The sequence below is a fragment of the Strix uralensis genome, chromosome 2 (assembly GCF_047716275.1).
Source record: "Strix uralensis isolate ZFMK-TIS-50842 chromosome 2, bStrUra1, whole genome shotgun sequence".
Lineage (NCBI taxonomy): Eukaryota > Metazoa > Chordata > Aves > Strigiformes > Strigidae > Strix > Strix uralensis.
This window is the reverse complement of record NC_133973.1, coordinates 36,614,393-36,621,774: the sequence shown is the minus strand read 5'-3', so window position 1 is coordinate 36,621,774 and position 7,382 is coordinate 36,614,393. Positions and strand designations below refer to the sequence as shown.

The 7,382-nt window shown below is 45.7% G+C and overlaps 1 long non-coding RNA gene across 1 annotated transcript in view; it reads left to right on the top strand.

Moving 5' to 3' along the window:
• Positions 1-2,399: 2,399 nt before the first annotated feature.
• LOC141939162 (uncharacterized) overlaps positions 2,400-7,382 on the top strand; it is a 55,459-nt gene continuing 50,476 nt past the window's right edge. The window contains exon 1 of the long non-coding RNA XR_012627490.1: positions 2,400-2,538. This is a non-coding gene — a long non-coding RNA (uncharacterized LOC141939162). The remainder of the gene's footprint in view (positions 2,539-7,382) is intronic.

The following is a 7,382-nucleotide window of genomic DNA, read 5'->3' as shown; positions in this document are numbered from 1 at the left end:
CAAAAAACATTTGCAACTGGAGACGGGGATGGGGCAAACTTTTCCTTTTTTATCATAAATCAGTGCAATACTTCTTTCATTATTAGAATAAAAATGCATCATTCTGTAGCTTTGTGGTGCATGAGGTGATGTTGAAATATGTGATAACCTGTTTTATACTGAAATAAGCTAAAACTCATCCCAAAGGTTTCTTTTTTGTTCCAAATTATAGTGAGTGTAAACATACATGTGTATATATGGACTTACATAATAACTTACAGGCTTTTGACATGTAAACATTAATTTACAGTGGCTGAAATTGTACTGCGAGGCCTTTGGACACTTACAGCTTCTGATCTTTTGCATGAAGTGTGTTATTTTTCTTTTGAAGGCTGGTTTATTTAACCAGGTAGATCATCACAAGCAATGACTGAGATCTCTATTTTGATTTCTTGGCTATAGAGTTTAGCATTAAAGATGCCTGTGAGGACTTGATGAATAGGAGCTATAATGGCAACTGACGAGCTTCAAGTCACTACTGTGCATAACCCACTCAGCTCCAGAGCACCAGCTAACCTACCTAAACAGCAATTATAAAGGAAAAAAAAAAAAAGGTCCGAGGAAATGGCATGTAGACAAGGCCAGTAAATGAGTGGTACTATTACTCATTTGAAATGAAAGCACAAAAAAGGGAATCTGGGTGATTGGAGCACCAATTCCTGTCCTGACCAAGAACTGCCTGGCTTCTGCCTGGTTCAGTCAGGATTCAGGAGTTATTCCACGTCTGATGGGTGCGTGACATGTTTGGATTTCTCTGGACATCTCTCTTATCCCCTCTACCTTTGATGTTTCTTGAACGTTTTGGATTTGGCACTCATGCTCAAACCCTCTGATCAGGTTACTCACAGGCACCTATATCCAGACAATCATGGACCCAAAAAGTCAGGGCCCAGAGTTTGCCAACAGTACATCACGGGGTTAGGACGGTGTTGTTAGGGGCTTCGTATTTCAAGTAGCTCCAGCTCTGGTATTAGCAGTAAGAAGGTGTGCAGGACAAGTAAACGTAGCGTTAGGGGCTAGTCAAAGCTGTAATGAAATATATTATTTTCCTGAGAGGGGTTTTTCTCAGAGTCAGTATAAATGCCATTGATTTCTTGGGGCTTTGGAACAATCTACCTTGTGCGTAAATCATACATGAATTTAATAAACACAGAATCACTGCTTTGGTCTGAATATTATTGAAGATGTGAACTGAATATGTAGAAATACACAGAACTGGTGAAGCAGTTCCTGAACTGTCACCAGCAAAAAGGAAAGCTGTAAATCTTGAAGCGTTAATGTGGAAAAGTTAATGCCTTTTCCACAGATAAAGGTTTAAAAAAATCTGTTCCTAATGTCTTTAAAATCATAAAGTTGAGAAATGAAAAATCAGTTAGTCGCTCATGAGATGAGACAACAGGGGATCTTATTCCTGAAAGACCATAGTGGCATGAACCTATTTACAGTCCTGTGCTTTAGCTCTCTGGATACTGAGTTTGCATAGAACGCTTCTGTCCTGGAAACATTTCAGCAGTACGCGGTGTGGCCTGAGGACTGTCAGGTTGCTGGATGGGCCGTGCTTCGGCCTCTTCAATTATTGCCTTCTTTTTTTTGCCCTCAAAGTTGAAATGGTGTGGATATTTCTTCTTTTCTCCTTCATTGACTGAAGCAAAATAACCTTGGAAAAGTGCCTATTTTGGTTCTATAAAAACATGAAAAAATTCTGCTTTCTCAACAAAATGAAAAGAAAAAAGAATTTAAAGTTTTTTCTTTTTAATTGACTGAAAAATTTGATTTGTTTTGGGATTATGTATTCATTTTCAGTGTTTGTTTTTAATTTTGTTTTTGAAATCAGGACAACTTTGGCTTTGTTTTTTGTTTCTTGGGGAAAAAAAAAAAAAGTAAAGGTATAAAAGCATTCCAGGTTAAAATGTCTCAAATGTTGGGGAAGGGGTTAATTTCTCCTCCCTCCTCTGTCAAGATGATGAATGTATTTGCCCCACATTCAGGGCACCCTTTTGATTTCATTCCTGTATTATTTTGTTTCTCCCTCTCCGAGGGTGCCCCCCACCCCCCGGTAGGACCCCGCGGCTGACCGGAGGGCAGATATCGCCGAGGCGCCGGGGGGGCGGAGCGAGGCTCGGGGCACGGGGCGGGGAGAAACCGCGGGGGGCGGCTCCCGGGCGGGGGGAGGCCCCGGGGGCGGTGCCGGGGCGCGGCGCGGTGGCCGCGGGGCGGCGCTGTGGACCGCGAGCGGGCGGCCCCGGGCCTGCGAGCAGGAACCGCCGCGGGAGGGGGCGGGCAGGCCGCGCCGGCACCGCCCGAGGTTCCGGCCCAGCGCGGCGGCGGCTCGCCCCGTTTCCCCGCGGGCCGGTGCGACCGGCCGCGGTTCGGCCCTGAGTAAGGCCCGGGCGCGCCGGAGCTCGCGGTTGCTTTCGTCGAATGTCAATATTTGCACTTCCGGCAGGCTTTATGGAGCTGTTCTCAGGAGATGAAACGATCGCCGGTATCTTTAATAAGGTCACAACCGTCTGAGATTTTTTTTTCCCCCCCCTTTTTCAGGGCTTTAGGGGCCCTCGGCTTTGTGGGATCGCCTGCCGTGCTGCACCAGAGAGCTCTGCAGGCACAGCCGAGCAGCGAGGCCGGCATCGCCTCCCGCCTTCCCCAGCGCTCCCCCGGGCGCCTGTTCCCTCTCCTGCTCCTACGGCATTTTATCTAAAACCTGCTGGTATGTTAGCTATTCCAGTTATTTATCAGCGCCATCCATCAGCAATTTGCTGTTGTGATTGGCACCGATTTTACAGCGCTCTGCTTTTTCTGTTGCCGTGATAACATATCTTGTGCCATGTTTGTAGATCCTGGCTGATTTCCCCATATGGTTTCCATATGGGAACATGCTGCTCTTGTTAGCCACCTTCGAAGCGGCCCGTCAGCCAGGTCCCCACTCAGAAACAAATAAATTGTCTAGTGTCTACTGTATTTCCTTTCAGGCCGCACTCTCCACTTTAAACTTGGCAGCGTTTCAGAACAATCAAAATCCAATCAGCGGCCGTGCTAACTCCATATGTTTTATTTCCAGACTACGTGAGGCGGAGGAAGCCGAAACTATTTTCGGCGTGTAGCAATGTTTAGGGTGACATGCCACGGATCGCGCTGCACGTTTTCCGCTATTATCCAAACCCCCATTCAGTGAAGAGAGGCGCTCGGGTTTCATGCAGAAAGCTGTGGCCGGCCAAGTGCTGCAGATCAAATTAGTTTTCCTGGAAAGTGGAGCACCTCTAATAGAGAGTGAAACGAATGTAAACTACAATTAGTTCGATGTGTTGGAAATACGCTGGAGTCCTCTGGGGCTGAGCCTTACAACATAAGCAAACTTGACAGGTTACCTTTCTTTAAATGGTGTTTTAAACATGGCGATTACCCCTGTCATGAGTCTGTTGGCACGTTCTGTTGGGCCGTGTGCTGGAGTCCCATCAGTCAGTCTCCTTCTGCCTCTAAAAACGGTGCAGCCTGCGTCTGGATGCAAAACAGCATATCAGGAGGAATGCGTGTGCACAGGCAGCAGTAGTTTCTCCAGCAGAGCTGCCTGGCATCCCCTGGGATCAGGCATCTCCCTGTGAGTTTGAGCTGGGTCTGTTTATTTTGCCCTGATCTGTGCTAATAGCCGGCAGGTGATGACTGCGGTGCCTGACCTGCGTTGGCAGGATCGCCTGCGTTCAGGGCAGCTCACCTGCCCGTGCTTCACAGAGGTGGAAGCTGGATGTAACAGGGTCAGGTTAGTGCCTGCAGTCTTGCAACACCTCGCACTGGAGACAGGTTCGGTCCTATGCAAGGTGCCCAAGGGATGCAGAGCTGAGGAAGCGACTTGCTTAAAAGCAGGCAGGAAGTACAAGGCAGTGTTGGGATTGTGCTTGCATCTGTGGAGCACAGACACCAGGAACCAGCTCTCAGCAAATTGCTCCTGCTTGGAGAAGTGCTCGTGTTATGGTGTGCAGGGGGAAGAATTCAAGCAAGCACAAGGCAGACTCTCATCTTGCACACAGGAAAACCAGTTCTGACACCAAAGGGATCACAGTTCTCAGGGGACTGCAAGGAGGAGGGTGAACCAAAACTAATGTGAGCGAGTAGGTTTGGGTTGGTAACAACTCGAGCACATGTTTTTCCCCGGGCCAGCTGTGTCAGTAGTTGCAGTCCAATTTCATGGAGGCTGAAAAGCAGCAGCAGTCTCATCTCCCGACCTGTGGTCCTGTTGCATTACTCTATTTCCCTCTGAGTGCGTGTTGCAAGTCTGGTGTAGCGCAAGCAAAGCCCTCCATTTTGAGATTTTTCCTGAAAGAGAGTTGTAGCCCATTCTGCCAGCGTACAACAGAGTGGGGAGAGCTCGCTTGCCAAAGTGCAGGAAGCACCAGCAGAGCTGTTGAATGTTAATCCAATATTTAATGTTCAGTGGGTTGCCAGTAGTTATAAAACCGTTCATATGGTTTGATGGCTGTATACAGCTTTCCGTGGTTACTTTACATCTGGCCTCAAGAGTGATGGATTTGAGAATACCACTAGGATGTCTGTTAGGAAACACTGTGAGGCCTTAGGAAAGGCAATAAACCAAGATTTGTCATTGTCAGGGAGCTGGCTTGAAGGACGCTTTGAAAAAGCACTCTGCGTGACCTTAGAGTGCAGAACAAAGTCAAGCTCCCAGGCATCAAAGTAATGCCACATGTCAGGAAAACCCGACACGTATGGAAAGCCTAGAAGGTGATAGCCAGCATGAGGCAAATGTGCAGATCAATGCTAATTAAGTGACTAGTAATGTTCAAGTGAAAATAGCTGTTGGACCGTTCAGCCGTGGTGTTTGACGATGCAAAATGCCAGCAAGCGTGGAGGAAGCAACACACAAGCGAAACTCCCAGACCCTGCTCCTCTTCCACAGGCTCTCTGGAAGGAAAACACGGTGCTACACACGCAGCTGTCCTGTCGGGAGAGGCGAGATGGAGACAGGGGTCAGAGGTGTCGGTGATGCCTGTACGGTGCTCCTGGAGGGCATGTGCTTGGTGGGGGCTGGGGGCTGCACCAGCGGAGAGCGTGGCTGTGTTGACTCCTGCCTGTGCTCATGACCAAAAAAATCTTTGGTCAGGTCAACGATGAAGGAGAGTAAAGGAGATATGGGAGAGAGTGCGGATAGTTTGGGGATCCACAATTTAGTAATGTTTTGGGTTCAAATCAGAAAACCAGAAGGGCTTAGCGGCGATGAAGTAGGCATGACTAGTGCCGACATCTGCTTTTTCTAATTATTCGTTTTTCCTTTGGAAGCAGAAACATCCCTCCTAAGGCATACAGCCACAGACAATTTTTACCAGGTAAACCTTTGCCTTTCAAGTGCGAAAATTTATGTGATAACTGAGAGGAGGACAAAGCCAGCTTTGCGCTCTTGAAGGAGGACAGAAGTCAGGAGGAGTTTGGGGCACGTGAACACCAGGGGCTCAGGTGTTTGTCAGCAGAGGTACCCAGGGCCTAATCTACAGGAACTTGGAAACAGATGGATTTTTTTTCTTTGTAAATCTTTTTTTTCTCATTTTGTTACTCAGTCTTGTTCACGTCCTGAGTTCAATAAGCCTTTTCAAGCTTTTTTTTCCCTGCACCTTTTGAGTCTTTCCAATCTCTTCTGAATCCTGACCCACGTCTTTTCTTTGTGAAGCATTTTCTGTTCCTTCCTCATTATTGCTGTTATTTGTTTTTCACAATTGCCTTGCAAGCTGTTCCTTCCTTCCCTCCAGTTTTCTTGGTTTATTTGCACATGCAGCTTTTTTTTTCTTCGTGTAAGGAAAAAATGCAGAGGCTGATGTAAAGTGTTAACACAAAATAAAAGGTATGGCTTCCATCATTGTTTTATTTTACGGTAGTTAACTCCTTCATCATATGCTTAAATTAACCCTCCAAATCGTCCTGTTGATGTGCCTGTTAGTGGCTGCACCTGGCTGCAGGGCCTGTCCTCGGACTGCGCAGTGAGTGGGATGTGTCCTCTCTTCTTTTCCTTGCTTCCCTCAGTAGGGTGTTTACTTCGTTGGCCTGTAGAAGACAGCTGTTTCAATAGAAGCAGATAGTAACAGGTCATAGGGATTAATATTTTTAATTGCATTTTAATTGAATTGATTTTTTATAATTTTAATCTGGCCAGGGTTAGAGTATTGTGTCTTTCCTTCCCTGCCATCCCCCAAACACTGAATGCAGAAAGAGCAGGATTAGTCTAATCCAATCCTCCATTTTTTTAACCTTTTCCATTGTGTTTAACCTAATGAACAGATATAAACCATTTTCAGTTCTAACATGAATTAATTATAATTTTATTATTTGTTGTTAATTCAGTTATTAAGCTGAGTTATAAAGCCTGAAGCTGAACCCTGAAATCAAACACTGGATTTTGAGATCATTTTTATAGCTGTGTGTGTTCCCTCTGAGAAAATCATGAAATTTAAGTTTTGGACTTTTATTATCCTCTTTTTCCCTAATGAGATGTGTCTTTGCTGCCTGCACAAGGAGATTTGAATAGACTGAAAGAAATGCAAAGTGCCTCAACACTTAGGTGGTGGGAGAAGCTGCCCAGGACATCTCTTGGCCCAAGGCATGTTGAATATGAAAGAAGAGCAGGAATCACTAGGAAGCAGGAGGGCAGTGTTGCCACATCGTAGGAGTTTACTTTGAGTGCTCTGGTACTTGCTGCTTTACTTTAAACCCCTGCGTCTCTCCAAGTGGTAATATTTAATGCGATGGAGCCCCACGTCAGGGAAACCACACTGCTGAGTGAAGCCCCGGCGTTTGCTCCCTGTGCCTCTGCTGTAAGTTCAGCTTTGGGTCCCTGCCGGGACACTTTCTTTGTGAAATGAAACCATGGTTTACGACGCACATCCATGAGTCAAGGTTTTTCTTTCTGGCAGCATTTGAAAAACGGAGCCATATTTTTTTTCATCTGAAGTGCAGAATGATGTTTTTACCAACAATTTTGTTCACGCTGGATTTTTGATTTTACAGATTATGCTTTTGAGCAACGCTACTGTTAGCATAACTGCACTATTTCACAAAATAAATTTGGTGAGTTCCTGTAGAAAATTAAAATAGAAAGAAAATTAAATAGGCCCTACTTAATTTGTATGCTTTTGCCAGAGGTTTCATTTTGGGGGGAAAAAGTAAATAACCTGCTGTTCAGTGACAGCATTTTTACTCACGCTAAAAATAATATAAGAATGCCAATAGTCGGCCTCCAGCCTGTGTGCAAGCATATACCTAAGCACGCTTGTGCATGCCTATTAGGATGAGGCATATTAGGCTGATTTATAGAATTATTTTGTTATTTTTTGCTTTCTGCAAAGTGT